This window comes from Equus quagga, chromosome 15 (assembly GCF_021613505.1).
Source record: "Equus quagga isolate Etosha38 chromosome 15, UCLA_HA_Equagga_1.0, whole genome shotgun sequence".
NCBI lineage: Eukaryota > Metazoa > Chordata > Mammalia > Perissodactyla > Equidae > Equus > Equus quagga.
The window spans coordinates 38,496,493-38,514,417 of record NC_060281.1 but is presented as its reverse complement, the minus strand read 5'-3'; the positions used below and the strand labels follow the sequence as shown (position 1 = coordinate 38,514,417).

Below are 17,925 nucleotides of genomic sequence, written 5' to 3'. Positions count from 1 at the left end.
CTGCCCACCCTGGTTATCCTAGGTGCCCATATTTTCAAAATCAGGTAAAAATCTCAACCTTGTTCTTATGGTGAGATACACAACCTGTGGAAGAGTCTCAAAATTCCAACTTGGAACCCTACTCAGCTGGCACTTTCACTTGCCTCCTGGCAATTCAAATAGTGATACTGTCTCAGAGCTAGATCTTTCCCAGGATGATATCATATCCGTCTACCTTTCCCCACACCCTGACGGAAACAGTAGGTTTTCACTGTAATTTTGCTGAGTTCATGTTTAAGATACTCTGCTCTCAGTCAGATCAGAAGACGCTATCTTCCGTAGCAGTGAAGTAACCCTGTGGCACATGGTTAGACCCATACAATTGGTTAGGATACATGTCTAGAATGACCACAGGTCAAAAAGAGGGTTAGAGCTTAGGAATTAGGTCAAATGTTAGGATGCCTTCTTTGCGATCAGAACTAGTGGAAAAGACACCTGTTTTCTCCAGTTTTGCTCCTTCATTTCTTCTTGAGAGGCACCTGCAATTCTCAGAGCTTCTCTCCTGAACTCAGCAGAGGAAATATTGGACCTCTTTAAAAAATGGCAATTGTATATTTCTGGTTCTTTTTTATTTTACACACAAGTCAGCTCAGGCTCTCTCTTTGACCAATACTCTCTGTCTGTGGGCTATGGATAAGGAAGGAAGACCTGGAAAATGCTGTGGAGAGAGTAAGCATCATCTCTATGGGACTGTGCTGGGCATTTTCACTCAAGATCCACAGTTAATGGCTAGTGGGAGGGTGGACCACCCACCCTGTTTTCTGAACAGAGAGACTTTGGTGCAAAAAAAGCCCTCTCCACTGCTTTGTAATTGAACCAGGGAATAAACAAGGAAGGCTGGTGGGAGACACCTAGAGAGACAAGATGTACAAGACAATTTGTGAATCTGACATCTCAGAGAAGCAGGAGCTAGAAGGAGATCAAAAAGACCCAGACTGTCATAAAAAGAATATTGTGAAACAAGGGGAGTTCTTCAAGAAAACTCAAGAAAGAAGAATAAAAGTAAGATCTTTGCGAAGTTCTTCCTTCAGGATATTCTTTATCCATCTGCTGGGACCCAACTTTCACAGTGCCTGCAATGACAATGCTGATCAAAACCTTCAGAGGTGCCTGCAAAATTATGCAACAACCATGTGGTGCATAATTTCCACACATAGAACCCAAGATAGAATTTTTCCTCTTTGAAGAGGCCAATAAAATCTGACTAAATATTGGGAAAAAATCCCACCAGATAATTTTGAATATGTATTTCATCCCCATTTGTGAGCAGAACCTGATAAAGCCCAAAAACATGGAAGGAAGAAACAGAGGGTTATGCTTCTGCCATGCTGAGCTGTGGAACAGTCCTTGCATTTCACTCTTCACAAAGAATTTCCTTTCCTTCAACCTGAGCTAAAACTCTTTCAGATGCAAAGAGTCCTACGGATGATGCTCTTGGAGAGTCTGTGAATGGGTGGTCCTTCAGCAACCCCAACGTATGCTTAGGCCACTCGTGCATGGTCTGGAAATGAGATAAAAAAGTTTCTTACATTTTGGTTCTACTGTGGGTATCTGGCAACTGGGCTCTGTGTGGGTTAGTTTGCCAGCTGTCTACAGAGGCCCTTTTTCAGCTGCCAGCTCCTGAATAATATCTCTTCTAATCTTGACCTAGATTTAGTAAGATGTCTAATTCTTGGCACTTGTTCCCCAAATCAAATGTCACTGTGCTACAGAGACCACCTCCCTGGCTAAAGCCATATACTCAGTATCTACCGCATCAACTTATTCCATCCTCCTCACAAACACTGTGATACAGAAAGTGTCTTATGAAGGTTCTCTTTTTAAATATTCTATCTCTCCTCTAGAATATGAGATTCTTTATGCTCAAATCACTGTTTTGACCTCATTATATCCTAACTGCATAGAGATAAGCCATAAAATATGGGTTTTAACTTGAAATTCAGGTAATAGGTAAGGATAGGGAATAGGCAGATGAAATATAAATTAATATTTCAATAAACCATCATATGGAGCCAGCCCTGATGCCCTACCAGTTAAAGATCAGTGCACTCCGCTTTAGCTGCCTGGGTTCAGCTCCCAGGCCTGAAATCACATCACTCGTCTGTCAGTAGCCGTGCCGTACGTAGTAAGAGCTCATAGAAGAACTAGAAAAACTTACAACTAAAATATACAAGTGTGTATGGGGGCTTTGAGGAGGAAAAAAAAAGAGGAAGATTGGCAACAGATGTGAGCCCAGAGCGAATCTTTTCCAGCAAATCAATAAAATTAAATTAAATTACAATTAAAAGATAATAATAAAAATAAACCATCCTATCATACCTGCAAAATATTAATCACTGCATCGGCTAATGTATTCCTCTCTTTCTTTGTGCTTTATCCAATATTTGAATTTTACTGATGAATTGCAATTTATTTATAATGTATAATTTTTATTTTTTCCCAAACAGAATTTTCTATTTTATAATTAGGGAATAAGAAATAAAGGTGTAAGGATCACAAATGTTTAGGACTTCTCTTATAACCCAGTCACAGCTGATAGTCATTTGAATGTTGGTTGAAAAGTAGAACAGAATTCAAAGCAGGGTTCCTTCTGCATACATTTTATTTTATCCATTTTCTTCTGCATGGGTCCTTAATTTCCAGTTTCTTTCTGTTCTCTAACAGTGAAGCCCTAAAATGGTCCCTTATCTTCTGCTTCTTCAGGAGAGTACCAGGATGCAGAGGGCTGGAGGATTTGACTAAAGGGTTTGTGAGGATCCTTACATTGGATAGAGCAGAAATCTTTAACATTCTGTGAGGCTGGAAGATGGAGAGAGAAAGAAGAGACAGTAGACACATCCAGAACGGTGACACTGTAGACAGAGCAGTAGCTCATTCAGGATAAATTATCCTTGAAAACACTCTATTCTATGTGGTGCCAGTGACCACAAAATGGTGACATATCTGATTCCGGGTTGTAGGATTCCAACTTTGCCTCCTTGATTTTCTCTTAGGGAGTCGAAAGGAGACGATACACTGTTTCATTTCTTATTTACGTGTTTCCAGAAATGGATTTCTGAAGATTAGTTTGTCCAGAGCTTGCTCCCTGAAGATCACATTCTGCCACTGGTTCTCCTTAAAGGCTGGATGAAAGGAGCCATCTGTAGGCTGAAGAAAGCCCTATAGTGGTTCATGGGAGATTCTTTCTTTTCATTTGCTATCTCTCTGAGCCTGTGAGAGAAGGATGACAGCAACTGGGGACTTGGAGTATAGCCTGAAAAAGATTAAAAAGGAATGAACAAGGAATCCAGACACAAAGACCCTACTTAGATCCTTGGATCAAGCCATTTTGCCTGGAAAATCATATCTTGTTTGCAACGAATATCTTCTATTCCTCCACTTTTCTTTTTGTGTTTCAGAAGCCTGCTACTACAAACTAAATGAGCCAGTCAGCAGATGACAAAAGACTTTCACTAAATTTTCTATCACATCTTGAGAGCAGTTTCCTGAAAGGCAAATAATATTCTACACAAAAAGACTCTGAGCACCATGTGCTAGAAATTGTCTAAGAGATTAATTTTATGCAAGTTGTTTGATTTAGCCTTGCAGCTAACTTAAATATCGTTCTTCCCATTTTACAGATAAAACTGAAGCTCAAAGGAACTGAAACACAAGGCTGTAAGGAATAAAACCAGATACAGGAGGCTGATTTTTTTCTAAAATAAAAATATGAGCTTTACTTTTAACGAGGTTCATAGTCTCACCATCTGTTTTTCTCCATTCCAGTTTATTCCTTCATTCGCTCATTCATTCATATAACAAATACTTATAAATGAGTGGATTTATTCTTCCTTTCATCAGACATTAATTCAAAAATCTATTCTGTGTCTGCCACCCTGGTTCAAGATTTCTAAGTGCCGTGGACTTCTTTTTCTCCCTCAAATCTCTACATTCAGTCTCTAGACAAATGCCTTAGATCTTTCCTGAACAATCTCTCCAGAACCTTTCTCTTTCTTCTCATTTATCTATTCCTTTATCCAGTCCATGATGTTTATGGAAGATGTATTCTGTACTGGGCAGTGTACTGGGCGCTGGAGATGCAGAAAGACTCATGCTACTACTAACCTCAGGAGCTAACAGGATACAACTCAATCCTTTAATATCTTTATAATTTCTTTCTTTTCTCTCCATTTCGAGTTTACTCATTTACAAACTCTTGGCATGTAAAACTAAAACCCTTTCCTAAAATTTTACTTTGATTATGTAAACCATTTACCTGGAACTTTTTCAAAGGTTCTTAAGCCTCCACAATATTCTCCCCAATGTATCTCCATGTATCCAGGCTTTTCACTTACTATTTCCCTCACGTCTGTTTTACAGACAGACACACATAGGCATCCATGTGCACACACACACACACACAGACACACACATATGCACACACCACTCCAACTGAACAGGTATATTTCTTAAAACAGGAATTCTCACATCCTATGTTCACTCCATCCCATGTTCACTTCTCATCTGTACCCCTCAATGTCCATTTTTTGTTCCTTCAGTCTGATATGATCTTGCCTCTTATTTCCTATGGCTCTTGTCTGCAATATTTTGTAGTTTTTGCCGTTCTCATATGGTATGGATATATAATTGCTAAATGACATGCATTCCCAGGAAGGGAACATGTATCTCTAGAGACAGTTCAAGGCATGAGTTTCCGTAGGATAGCGGTTATCACGCTTGCCTAACATGTGAGAGGTCCTTGGTTCAAAATCAAGCGGAAACAGACAGTGCTTGCTTGTCATCCTGGAAAAATCACCCCACTTCCTTCTTCCAGGATGCTGCACATCAAAAGAACTAGTGATAGTCCCACTCATGTCTATTTTTGTTGTTTTTTTTTTTTTAAAAAAGCAGATAACTATTAGGAGATTCCTGTGCTACATTATCAAGGCCCGTCTGGATAAGTCCTCCCGAGTGGGATGTGTTCTCTTCTGTCCGGGAAAATATGAAATGGGAAATAGTGTTGGAGCTAGAGTTTTCCCAGGGCGACTTTCTACTCCTTTCCCTGGCAGAGGAATAGGTAGCCACCGTGTTCTTGCCCCGGGTCCTCTTTGAGAAGATGAGCCCTTAGTAGAGTGCTGGATTTGTATTAAGAGACTTGACATTTCCTGTATTTTGGGCCTCCCAGAAGAGTGAATAAAAAAGTGGAAACTGGTACACTGAAAAACTGAAGGAGAAAGCAAGAAACAAAAATGGCTAAGGAGGCAGTAGGGGAAAGTGTGTAACAGGCAAGTGGGGAATTAGCTCAGGTGGTAGAGCACTCGCTTAGCATGTGAGAGGTGGTGGGATCAATGCCCACATTCTCCAGGCTATATCATTTAAACCTTTGATCTCTAAAATATTAGGGAATTTGGACACTTCTGTCACTTATAACCACCTATAGGTGAGGAAGACATATGGTTGCTCTGATTCTTACTGGCATTCAGTATGTTGCTCTACTCTCAATTTATAATTTGTTTTCTGTTTCTTCAGAGGAGCTGTGATCTCCAGCAACACGCTCAATTGCTCTTTTTCCCCTACAGGTTGGCCTTACATGTGGTACATCCTGAGCAGTACAGGGCAGAGTGGGGTAAATAACACTCTAGCTTTCTTGTCAGCGGATTGAAACTGGAAGCCCCAGGTAACCAGGAAATATTGGAAAAGACACTGTGAAAAGCAAACACAGAAAGTTGTTTGTGTACTTCTGGATACACCTGTGAATTGTGAAGAAGTGGCTCTAATCCTAACAACATACCACAGACTTTGAGAACTGAAGTAAGTGACAGCCCACTGCCCACGTCCACACTCTACACTCAGTTGCACACACTCTAGACATCTCCAAATAGTACAGTAATGGCTTTGAAAATGGAATGGCTTTGAAGCTACAACACACACAAGGCTGGTTGGACCTTGGAACTTGGAATTTAGAGCTTCAAAACTTATAAACACAAGTTGATAAACCTGAAAAGTAAAATAGAAAAATTCACAACTGTAGTTGCAGACATCAACACTCCTTATTAATTGACAGTCCTAGTAGATAACAAATTAGCAAACACATTGAGGAACTAAACATCATCACCCACCCAGGGATCTGGTTGACCTTATAGAGCAAAATCACAATGTAGGTAGAAAGAAGGGCCACAGGTTGAGAGCAAAACAAGATCATATCACAACTAAGAAATCAAGAATGGTCAAAGTGCGGAAGAGTGATACAAATTAAACTGATATTTTAGAAATAAATATTTCACGGCAAATGCCAGGGAGTAGTGAAAACGGAAGTGGGTGGTCCCTTGTTCATATTTATCCTTCCATTTCTTGAGGTCTGGGGCCTTCTCAGTCAAACGAGACTACTACAGTGCCTGGCACACAGCAGCTCTCCAAAAAGTATGTACTGAATGAATGGAAGGGAAGTGATAGATTCAAAACAGTTGGACGAGAACATTGTTCAGTATTTGTCAAGTCATGGATGCGGTGTTTGAAGGAGGAGAATGAGTCAAAGTTGACTTAGAAGTCTAAGCCCAAAAGGCCAGCAGAGAGAAGGTTGGGAATTAGACATTTGCTCTATAGATAGGTGGGCTACTATGGAGAAGAACAGGCAGAGAGATCGTGAGCTGGAGCAGAGAAGGATGTCACGTTTTAAATCTGAAAATCTGTGTCTCTATTTAGGCTTTGCCACTTAGCGTCTCTAAGACCTTAGGATCATTACTTAATGTGTCTGAACCTCCATTATACTGGAAAATCTAGATTATGATACTTAGTTTTGTTTCTGAAGTTCAATTGGTCTATATGAAATAATCTCCATAAATCTCTTGCATAATTAATAGCACATAAAGCTGAAAAAAAGGAGACTTTTATCATAAGTTCAGTTTTGTTTTTTGTAGGGAAAATGTCTCCAGTCGTGTAGATGCAAGTGGAGGTATGGGGTAAGGCAGAAAAGTATGGACTAGGGACAAATTTAAAGACTATCAGTCAGTCTGTGAACTGGGTATGTCCTGTGTTTCTTTTGAACAAAGGGTATCATGGAAAGTATAAGAGTGACTGAGATCTCTGAGGGAACAGCCAGATTATTGGAACACAAGAGGGGAAGGAAAAGGGCAGCAAAAGACAGGTATAATTGTCCCTGGTCCTGCAGGCCAGAGTGGGACTGCTGGGTGAATACTGGAGAGATGTGGACTCCACCCTTCCTGGGTATGAAATCCTTCCAGTGCAGCATTGGCTTGTATGGAGTGATTTTCAAGTAGCATTGATCGTGTTCTTCAAGTGCCAAAAATTGATAAGACCGCTGCACTTGGAGACTAAAGTTTGATATTTTACTCTGCATATGATCAGGTCAGAAGGGATTCCTCTCTTAGTGCAGTTAGCAGCACATCTCATAACCTGAAGGTCTGGAGCTCCAAATTTGGAGAGGGTTCATATCTAACATGACATTGGTTATGTAGTACTTGAGAAACAAAGGAGTGAAATGGAACACAGAGTAGAAGCAGCAAAAAAAAAAAAAAAATTAAAACAAACAAACAAAAATGCCACCATCAGTAAACCATTTGTAGTTTGGCTTTATCCCCACTGAGAATGGTTAAGTCACCTCCCAGGGGTTTGACAAAATGGGTGGTGAAGAAATTTAGACTACACTGGAAACTACAAGCTATATTATATGGTTGATCTTCCTCTCCATCTGATGAAGGAAGTAGGGGAAATTTCTCTCCCAGCATCATGTTTTGTCACCAAATTTGCAGTTGTGGGGTGAAGGAAGTGAAAGTCATTCATTCACTTATTCATCTAACAAATCTTTTGTAAGCACATATGCTGTTTGGGACTGTTCTAAGTGCAGTGTTTCAAGAATGAAAAAAAAAAATATCCCTCCCTTGTAGCGGTATAGGAGATCCCAGTTGGGTGAACTGGGAGGAAAGAGACAAAAAGCAAGTAAGAGAAATGTGCGATAAACTAGGTGATGATGTTTACTGTGGAGTAATCATTAGGCAGTAAAGGAGTTTGGGAGTGTGGAGGTGGCACGTTACCTTTCAAGGGAATATTCTGGAAAATTGTCACCTTGAAGATATTATTTAGTCTCCCCTTCCTTCTCTCTTACTGGGATTCTTGTGCCCAAAGTTTTTCTAACACTGTCACTAGAGTAATGTTTACCAATCAAGGCAATTGGGGGTTATGAAAGCTTTTTACACATAGGACTAGTTGACTTAGTTGGATAAAAGATGTTGCTTAAGGACTGAGGTAGTAAATCCTTCACAAATTTCTTTATATGGAAAATCATAGCTCTAGGATTCTCCGGGTGGATTCAGAGCACCTGGAGCAGGATCCGAGCAACGTGAACTATATGTTGTTTTCTTTTGTTTTGTTTTCTTTTTAAGAAACGGATAATCGTCCCAAGATAGCTGTGCTTCATTAGCCGAGACTTTCTAGGTGAGTCCTTGCAACCGGCATGTGTTTTCTTCTGTCTCCAAAAATTCTAAATGGGAAGTGGCGATGGTGCTGGAGTTTTCCCATGGCGACTTTCTCCTCCTTTCCCTCGAAGGGGAATAGATAGCCAAGGCACTCTTGCCCGGGGTCAACCTTCAGAAGATGCTCCCTTAGCAGAGTCTCAGATTCCCATTAATGGCCCTGATAGTTCATGTACTTTGGGCAGCCCAAAAGAGCAGATAAAGTGGAGACTGGTACACTGGAAAATTGAGAGGAAGGAAAATAAAAGGCACAGTGGTGGGGGATTAGCTCAAGTGGTAGAGCCCTCGCTTAGCATGTGAGAGGTAGTGGGATTGATGCCCACATTCTCCAGCTTTTGCTATTTCCACCTCACATCTCCAGGAGACAACCTCAAATCTTCAAAACTATTGAAAGAAATAATAAAATATTAGATTCTCTGAATGCATTAGGAGTTTGGACGCTCTCTCTTTTGTGACCTGTGGGCAAATACGACAGGCTTGCTCTGCCTCTTACTGGCCTCAGGATGAAGTTCTACTCTCAATTTATAATCTGTTTTCTGTTCCTTCAGAGAAGCTATGATCTCCAGCAACATAACCAGGTGGGCTGTTTCTCCCTCCTTCTTCTGCAGCTTGGCCCTAAATACAGCACAGTCCTGAGAAGTGCAGGGCAGAGAAGGGTAAACAACGCCTCAGCTTTCTTGTTCCTGTTCTTGTGGTGAAATGGGGAACCCCAGGCAATCAGAAAATATCAGAAAAGACACTGTGGAAACAAACACATAAATTTGTTTGTGAACTCCTGGATGCACTTGCGAATTGTGAAGAAGTGGCTCAGAACCTAAACAACGTACCATAGTCTTTGAGAACCGAAGAAGTGATAGCCCACTGCCCAAGTCCACACTGGCTACTGAGTTTCACACCCTCCAGAGATCTCCAAATAGTATTATAAGTGCTTTGAAAATGGAATGGAGTTTGAAACCACAACATGTAGAAGGCTGGTCAGTACTTGGAACTAAGAGCTTCAAAACTCATAAACACAAGCTGATAAACCTGAAAAGAAAAATAGAATAATCCACAATTCTAGTCAGATATCTGCACTTCTCTCTCATTAATTGAAAGATCTAGTAGAGAAATCAGCAAACACGTTGAGAAACTAAACAATATCATCCACCCATGGATCTAATTGACCTTATAGATGAAAATCACAATGTGGGTAGAAAGAAGAGCCAGAGATTGAGAGTAAAGAAAGATCGTATCAAAACTAAGAAATCAAAAATGATCAGAGTGCAGATGAGTGACATTAATGAAACTGATATTTTAGAAACAGATATTTAGCTTTCAATGCCAGAGAGACTGGAAGTGGTGAACTGGAAGTGGATGGTCCCTTGTCCATATTTATCCTTCTATCTCTTGAGGTCTGGGGTTATCAGATTCCTTCCAAATCTCCTAAGCCTATTACAGTCCCTGGCACAGAGCAGCTCTCCAATGAATACGTACTGAATGAATGGAAGGGAAGTGATAGATTCAAAAGATTTATCAGGAAGACTGTTCTGTATTTGGCAAGTCATGGATGTGGTGTTTGAAGGAAGAGAATGAGTCAAAGTTGACTTAGAAGTCTAAACCTAAAAGGCTGGCAGAGAGCAGGTTAGGAATTTGATATCTGGTGTATACATAGGTGGGCTACTGTGGAGAAGAACAGGCAGAGAGATTATGAGCTGGAATAGAGAAGGACCTCATGTTTTGAATCTGAAAATTTGCTTCTCACTTCAGGCTTGGCCACTTAACAGCTCTGGGACCTTAGGAACGTAACTTACCTGACCCTCCATTACACTGGAAAGTGTAGATTATGCTATAGTTTTGTTTCCAAAATTCAACTGGACTATATGAGATAATCTCCACAAGTCTCTTAGTATATAATGGCACATCAGGCTAAAAAAATCCAGGGAAACTTTTATTAAGTTCAGTTTGTGGTTTTTGTAGGAAAAATTGCCTCCAGTCCTGTAGATGCAAGTAAGATATAGAGTAAGACAGAGAAGTATGAGCTGTAGACAAATTTGAGGACTATTTATTTGCTCACTCATTCATTCAGTTCATTAGTCAGTCAGTCAGTGAGCCAGATGATCATGTCTACTGTGGAGTAATCATTAGGCAGTAAAGGGGGTCTCAAGTGTGGAAGTGGCATGTTCAGCTCTCGGGAAGAGCCAGGAAATTTTCACCTTGATAATATCTCATAGTACCCTTCCTTCTTGCTGAGATCCTTGTGCCCAAAGGTTTTCTAACACTGTCACTAGAGTAGTTTGTAACTATCAAGGCAGCTGGGGGTTATGAGAGCTTTTTGCACACAGGACTGGTTTAGTTAGTTGGATAAATGGTGTTACTTGAGGACTGGGGTAATAAATCCTTCACAAATTTCATTGCATGGAAAATGAGGACAGTAGAATTCTCTAGGTGGATTTGCAGTACCTGGAGCAGGATCAGAGCAATGGGAACCATTTAGTAAGCATTAGCTACTGTTCTGGTCGCCTTTTCTCTGTGGAATGCAGGCTTCTCACACTGAGCTTTTATCACAGATATTCATCAAGGGCTTAAAGAATGGATTTAGAGATTGAAATTAGAATCCACCATGGTTCTCTTCTTGGAAAGAACAGACTTTCATCTAAGTTTCCCCATGGTCCCTGGGTGAGAAGAGAGTCTAAAATGGGATTGAAAAATTAAATGTTTTCTGAGGAAAGCAGGGAGCCCTGCTGTGGAAGGGCTGAATCTGAGCATATAGCAGGGGCTCAGTACACAGGAGAATGCTCAGGAGATAAGGATGGTTAAGCATAGAATTTGACCATAATGGAAAGTCCATAGTACAGAGAAACAATATGCAAATTTGTTGGTTTTAAATCTCCAATTTGAATGGGCCAGAACTTTTGCCTAGTGACCTTATGAAGGAAAAGAAGAAAGGAAACGTGTTCCTTTCAAGATAGAGAAAAGCCTTTTCCTGTTATTTTAGACTCCAGATTCACACAGATGAATAGCATTTCTATTCAACATTGTACTAAGGTTCTAGTCAAGGCAATTAGTCAATAAAATGAAATTTTAGAAATCCAGATTGGAATAGGAGAAGTAAAACTCTCATTTTGCAGATGACATGATCTTTTATACAGAAAAATCCTAAAGAATCCACTAAAAAAAAATTAGACCTAACACATGAGTTCAGCAAATTTCAGGATACAAAAACCATATACAAATATTGATTGTATTTCTATACACTAGCAATGAGCTGTCTGAAAATAAAATTAAGAAAGTAATTTAGTTTACAATATTCTTTATTCAAAAAAAATAAGGTACTTTGGAATACATTCAGAATAACATGTGAAGAGCTCATACTCTTACAACTACATATCATTGTTGAAAGAAATTAAAGAAGACCCAGAAATTTGGAAAAACTCATCATGTTCATTGACAATAAGACTTACTGTTGTTAAGATGGCGCTACTCCCTAAGTTAATCAAGATATTCAATGCAATCCCTATCAAAATCCCAACTGGCTGCTTTTTTTTTGGTAGAAAATGACAAACCGATCCTAAAATTCATATGGAAGAGCTAGGTACTCACAGTAAACAAAACAATCCTTAAAAGGAAGACCAAAACTGGAGAACTCAAATGTCTGAATTTAAACTTATGATAAAGTAACAGTAATGAAGGCAATATGGTACTGGCATCAGAATAGACATATAGATCAATGGAATAGAATTAAGAGTCCAGAAATAAACCCTTACATTTACAGTCCATTGACTTTGAAAAGAATACCAAGACAATTCAACTGGGAAAGGACAGTCTTTTCAACACATGATCCTGAGACAAACGTGTATCCACATGCAAAAGAATGTAGTTGCACTCCTTCCTCACACCATATACAAAAATTAACTCAAAATGTATCAAAGACAAGAATAAGAGATAAAACTATAAGAATAAAACATAGGAGTAAATCTTATGGGAAGGCAAAGTGGGTGTTTTTTTTAAATAATAGACAAATTCATGGCATTTTGATTTAAAAACCATTACATTATTATATCAAACTAATGTAATTGTTATCTTTATCACTTCAATCAATTAGAGCTGTAATTTAAGTTATTTCCGTTATAGCTGGATCTGGAATACTGGCTACGGCATCGTGTGCGTTACTGAAATGAGTAAGGCAATTTATGAAATAATTTTCCCTTTATTTCCTAGATGGAGATAGAATAAGATATAGCAGCTACTGTTTTTTGTGCAATCAACAATGATTGATCACCTTTATTTCCATTCTTTTTTCCAACAACAACAAAAAAGATTTCATTCAGCACTTGAATTTCTTTCCACAAGCATCTTCTTTAGGGAAGGTGGATCCCAACCTCAGAGTTAAAAGTCTAACCTAGTTGTCTTAATTCTCTTGCAAGTGATTACTTTAGGCAAGGCATGTAACATAAATGTGGCCAATGAGATGCAAGGATAAATCTTAGGGAGAACATTTAAGAAAGGCTTTCTCCAATAAAGTCTCACACACACACACAATTTCCATATCTCTGTTTCTGGATTTCGCTTTGTGACTGTGAGACCAAGAGTTCCTTCAGGGGAAGCAGCTGCAGTATGAGGCCCATGTATTGAGGATAGAGTCATTGAATTACCCAACCCTGTGGCTTTCCTTCCCTGTGTAATTATTGTTGTATGCAACCACAAATCTCACTTATTGTAAAAGGCAAATGACTATTGTGTGTTTGTGTGTCTGCTTAAAACTAAAAATTCATTAATACTAGTTTTGTGAACATTGACTATAACTTGTTCTGATCATTTGAATTTTTAAAATCTCAAAACTAGTCACTTTAATGCTATAGAAAATATGGGTTTCAGGTACACTTGGCTCACTGTTTTATTCACTACAGATCAGTGGAGTTGTTCTCTTCCATCTGGCAGCCTCAGCTCAGTTCAACCTTCCTGACTTTCCCTGACTATTGTATTTATTTGCCTTGCTTTGTGCTGATCCTGGCACCGCTATCCTGATCCTGGGGCCATAAAGAACCACTCTGAATGAGCCTTAGGAAATACATTCGGAGAAATGGGACCAATCACCATATAGTGTAGTCTATCCTTCATTTACCTAACGACGCTGTGTTGAGATATCATGGATCCCACTGACCCGTGAGATCCATTTGAAGCACAAGGTATACTCTTTCTTTCATGCCTGCACACATTTCTCTCACTCTTCAATAATTCATGCAGACTTTTAAAAATGTTTAGCACTAGGAAATAAGCATCCTGCCCCCAAGATGCTTACAGTCTAATCGGGAAGATGGCTGAGCAACAGACATTCACGACTTGGTAAATGCCACAAAATAGATACGTTCCTGGATATCTGACAGTGCTGGGCGGGACAGAACCCAACCTCAGAAAACTGGGAGAAATGTCAGGGAGCAAATGTCTCCCAGAAGATGGTTTTGGGTCTAATACACAGTTGGACAAGCAAAGTGTAGTGAAGTTTACACGTTCTGCATGGGATATTTCCTAAAGTCCACTATCTCTGGAGTCAAGTGCGAGAACAGAAAAGGGAGGAAATAGGAATGAAGAATGGGGCAGAGGTAAGGGCCTGAGGTGCTCTGAAGGGCTTTACTCACCCTGCCCATGCCAAGGACAGCCCTGCAGGAAGTAAGCAGATGCATAACTAGAAAAATCCATCTCAGGAGCTAGTCATGGCTGAGAAATATTTGGACACTTTGTAAATGTAAAAAGATGAAAAGCCCAGGTCCTTATGCCCGTGTTTTCATTTCTATTTTGCACGTTGCTCCCTGATTCCAGTTTCCTTCTGGAATCTCAGAGCTAGTATGTTCCCTTCATCATATGATCCTCCCAGGACACAACAATGGAAGCACACAAACCACAGTTATCCGCTCTATATCCCATCAAAAGATCAACGGGCACACATGCATTTACGTTCTCCTTTTCTCAGGGGTTTTCCTATCATGACACGTTTAACGACGTAGGCTCGAAAAGTCACACGTGGCCCGTATGGGGATCGAACCCGCGACCTTGGCGTTATTAGCACCACGCTCTAACCAACTGAGCTAACCGGCCAAGAGCCACCACTTTTTTTTCTCTTTCTCCTCACTTATTTAACGGTGAATATTATTCCAATCACCAAAGGAAGTTTTTTGGAGGGGTTCATCTTAGAGCCTTAGAAGAAGTTAGATCCTTGATTTGTTCTTAGCCCAAAATTTCAGTTAAAATAAAATTCTGCAAGAAGAAAGTTCAAATGTCACCTGCTTGGGTGTTTCGTGACGTTGGGTTTTCATGACCACCTTACTTAAAAATGCAACCTCACCCGCCCTCTGGAGCGTCTCTTTCCTTCTTTTCTACTTCGTCCCCACTGCCTCCTAGGCACCCCCTGAGAAACTGAAAGAAGACAATTAGCCCCACTAGCTCTCCGCCTGCTGTCAAGGCAGATATAAGTCATCTACTCAGGCCTCCCTGCAACTGGCTTCCAGCACAATTCCCAGGGTTCTCCACCCACTTTTCCCTAAAGGGAGAATTTCATCCCCCTCCTTTCCATTTTTACCTAATTCTGGAAACCATTCCCATATTCCTATTTGAAAAAGACACTTTAGATAAATACGTTCCATTTGCAGTCTTTTTTCCTTTCATTTCTTCTTCCTAAAACAAGTTAAGCGGTTGACAGCTTGAGCACAGAAAGACTCAACTTTGAAGCTCTGACTCATGACCTTGAAACTGAAAGACTCGCTGGGAGCTCCGCGGATCCAGCTGTCCGACGAGGCTGACACATTCTGCTCCAAAGAGAAGACCTGATTTCCCTCCGCGAGCCGTGCTTCCGCCTGGCTAGCCATTCTCTCGTAGCGCGAACATCGGTTCCTCAGGATTCAGTTTTGGAACTGTCCCGGATCCCGGGTAACGTGGTTCGCAGCACGCAGAGTCCACGGAGAGGGTGAATCCCCAGGGACACCCACGGTGGCTACGTACTGAATAATTGACTAAATAAAGGAGTCTCAACCCACTGCCTTGCCTTATTACAGAGGTTCAGCTTCTCTGCCTGGGCCACTTTGCTAATGTCCTGTTTCTCCTCCTGGCTTTTGGACTCGACTCTCATCTCTCTCCAATCCATTTTTCACGGGGCTGGCCTGTCTTGCCGCCTCACTCCTGAAATTCTATCCACCGGCCCTCCCCACATCCTGACCCTTGTTAATCCTCTTTCGCGCAGTGTTGCTGTCCTCTCCCGCGCGTTGCACAGGCAGGAAATGCCCTTGGATGAGGCAGCTGGAGGCGTCCTCCTCCTCAGAGCTTCATCATGGACATAGCCTTGAGGAGAAAGAAAAAAAGGAAAGAAATCTGCTAAAAAATAGGTTGAGGATAACACATATCCTCTTTATGCCTTTTTGTCTGGTCTGAAAGCCGGCGCCCGAAAAGAAGAAAAAGACGGAAAAGAAAAGACTCCGGAAATCTCTGAGGTTGTTCAGGCCATAAAGCAGAGCACTGCGATCACCGCGCCACCAGAAACCGGCGAGCGACATTCTGCTTTATTCCTTAGTCCTAATAATGAGGGATGTAAACTCACACGAACTCGGTGGGTGGAATGAGCATATTTTCGATGTGGCAGATTCCCACGGCTGTTCCCAAAACTCCAGAGAATCCTACATTTTACTGCGTTTCCTCTTCATCATCTGTTTCCCCCTTAATTTCCTCCATGGAAGAACTCGGCGCTGAGGAAAACTCTTCCTTTCCTTGCCTCTGAACTTTGAACTTCGTGACCGACCGCAGCGATTATCCCACCCACTCACGGGCAAGCCCCTTAGAACGTGAAAATTTTGAAACAAGTATTTTTAAGTCGTCAAAAAAAGCAAGAACCTCCAGGCCGAATGCAGAAACTAAACGGCTGCTGGGAGCCCCCTCTCTCAAGCCGCCCGCCTGGGGCGCCCTCGGAATTCTTGCGCGGTCAGAGGACACACCCACGTTCTCTCTCGTCACCATGGAGGTCTTGGAGGAGGCGGTTTCAGGGACCCGGGAAGAGACCCTGAGCCTTTTACAACCTGGAGAATGCCGGGAGGGTTGGTGGGCGGCGCTCACGGTCTGTGGAATTGAGAAGTTGCGAGAGTTTGTGTCTTTAACGCGACAGGGGCCTGGCCTGAGAAACAGATGGGCAGCGAGGATGGAGGCCTTACAGCTCCCAAAACGCCCGGGTTTATACCTGATTCGTTGTTTTTCCTGCTAGTATAACGGACCCTTTCATGTTCGGGCTCTGAGCTCTCCTTATTTTGCCCTCTGATGCAAAAGGGTTACGCGGCCGGCGTTTGTTAACTGCGGGATTCTGCATGTGCCCAAGGTCAAGGCGCAAATGCAAAATCGTACACAACTTAACACCGTGATCAGCTAAGTCCCGCGTTTCTCACATCAAATCCCTAAGCTGTAAAAAGGGCCGCATTCGTCCTAGTTCTGTAACTGACGAAGCAGACTTGGTTGCAGATCCCGTCTCTCTTTAGCTTGTGTCCGTTAGGGAAGTCGTTTTATTCCTCAGCTGTCTTTTTTGTAAAAGGAGACAGTTGTTCTACACTTTCTAAGGACCCTTTCAGAGCTAAGGTCTCATAACTGTATTGTAACTTGGTCTCCTGAGTGGCCCCATTGGTGAGGAAAGAGGATAAAATGAGAACTTACCAAAGCCCAATGACTCACAACACAGAAAAAGTCTACAAAGGATGCTGTACAACCCAAACTAAGCTCAAATTATCTTAACACTAATGTAAGTGAGCAAAAGTGAGGCCATCTTGTTCCGCTAAATGGCCCCAGCCCCTCCTCTTTGTGACTACTCACTGCTCTGCACGTACTTGAAAAACATTCACATGCTCTCCTGGTTTATGGCCTCCACCTATGTATATACTCCCCAATACCTTGATAAATTAAAACTTGTTCTATGAGTTTCTCTCCAGGAACAGGCTGACCACAGGTAGGAAACACACTTACAAGGTATCCATCACAGCTGACAGAAGAATGGAACAATGTCACGCTTGGAGCCTGTCAAAATCCCTGGACCCCTTCCTCACTGCCCATTTTCCCTATATAACTGCTTGAAGATTCGGTAATCCTTGAAGATGGGTCTTTTGAGACATTAGTCACCCATCTTCTGATTAGCCAGCTAATCTAATTAAACTTCCTTTCTTGATCTCTAACTCATCATTGGCTCAGATCACAGGGAGCAGAGCAAGCCCATTGTTTGCTATCACTAATTTGTTCAGACCCACTATTCCAAGATAAAACCAAAGGCAAACTGATCTAACAACAGTGCTCAGATCTTCCTGTTCCAGTGGATGTAGTAGTGTTGGATTTGCAATTTTTTTTTATTTTATTTTTTGCATATGACACTCACTTCTGTTCCAAAAGATTCGCTTGGTCTCAATATGATCTGATCAAAGTGGGC

At 41.2% G+C, this 17,925-nt stretch overlaps 2 non-coding genes across 2 annotated transcripts; one reads left to right on the top strand and one right to left on the bottom strand.

Annotated features, from left to right (window-relative positions):
* Window positions 1-5,309: 5,309 nt before the first annotated feature.
* On the top strand, window positions 5,310-5,382 carry TRNAA-AGC (transfer RNA alanine (anticodon AGC)). Its single transcript has one exon. It is a non-coding gene; the product is annotated as a tRNA-Ala (tRNA).
* A 9,123-nt stretch (window positions 5,383-14,505) lies between these two features.
* Window positions 14,506-14,579, bottom strand: TRNAI-AAU (transfer RNA isoleucine (anticodon AAU)). The gene has a single exon. It is a non-coding gene; the product is annotated as a tRNA-Ile (tRNA).
* Window positions 14,580-17,925: the final 3,346 nt, after the last annotated feature.